Here is a 781-nt window from a genome sequence, read left to right on the forward strand (position 1 = left end):
TATATATATATATATTATACTAACTACACGGATGGAAGATGAGTGTACTTTTTTAAACAAGAAAGGGATGATGAGTGTTATTTTAAGTTAAACTTCAAAGGTTATTAGTGTAATTTTAAGTTAAACTTCAAAGGTGTGTCATTGTAATTTACTTTTAATTAATTATACGTTAACTAGAATGAATTAATCATTTCTAAATTTGAATATAGAACTTGATTATGAAATTTCACTTCTCTTTTGTGTATTTAAGCAACATCTCCTTATAATTATTGGTATGTTTTATAATTTTGTAACAAACCAAAATGAATTTTTATAATTTATCATGTTTTTATTTTCCTTTGTATTGTATGTCATTTATCATCCAGGTAATGCTGAAAAGATATATTCTAAAACATACTACATTATTAAGCATGACAACGATCATTTCTTACAACTTAGTGAGTAATATGATATCCAATTTTCGTTGGACCAAACAACAAGTTCTTTCGCCCTTTATTATTTCCTTAAACATTTGAAAAATATACCAATCCTACCGAATAACAAATATTTGAATAATAAGAAAAGCTCAAATATTTATTTTTTAGTAATGATATTTTAATATAAAAATACATAATTCTCACATATTTACAATAAGTCTTAAAATAATGATACTCAACTGCATTATTATTTTATTTAAATCATTTATTGGTTCTAGTCTTATATAATTGTACCAACTAATTTAAGTGTTAGAGATAAAATAAATTAAAGTATATGGATATTGCAAGTTTGAGTTCTGAGTACT

This window comes from Lupinus angustifolius, chromosome LG02 (genome assembly GCF_001865875.1).
Source record: "Lupinus angustifolius cultivar Tanjil chromosome LG02, LupAngTanjil_v1.0, whole genome shotgun sequence".
NCBI classification, from domain to species: domain Eukaryota; kingdom Viridiplantae; phylum Streptophyta; class Magnoliopsida; order Fabales; family Fabaceae; genus Lupinus; species Lupinus angustifolius.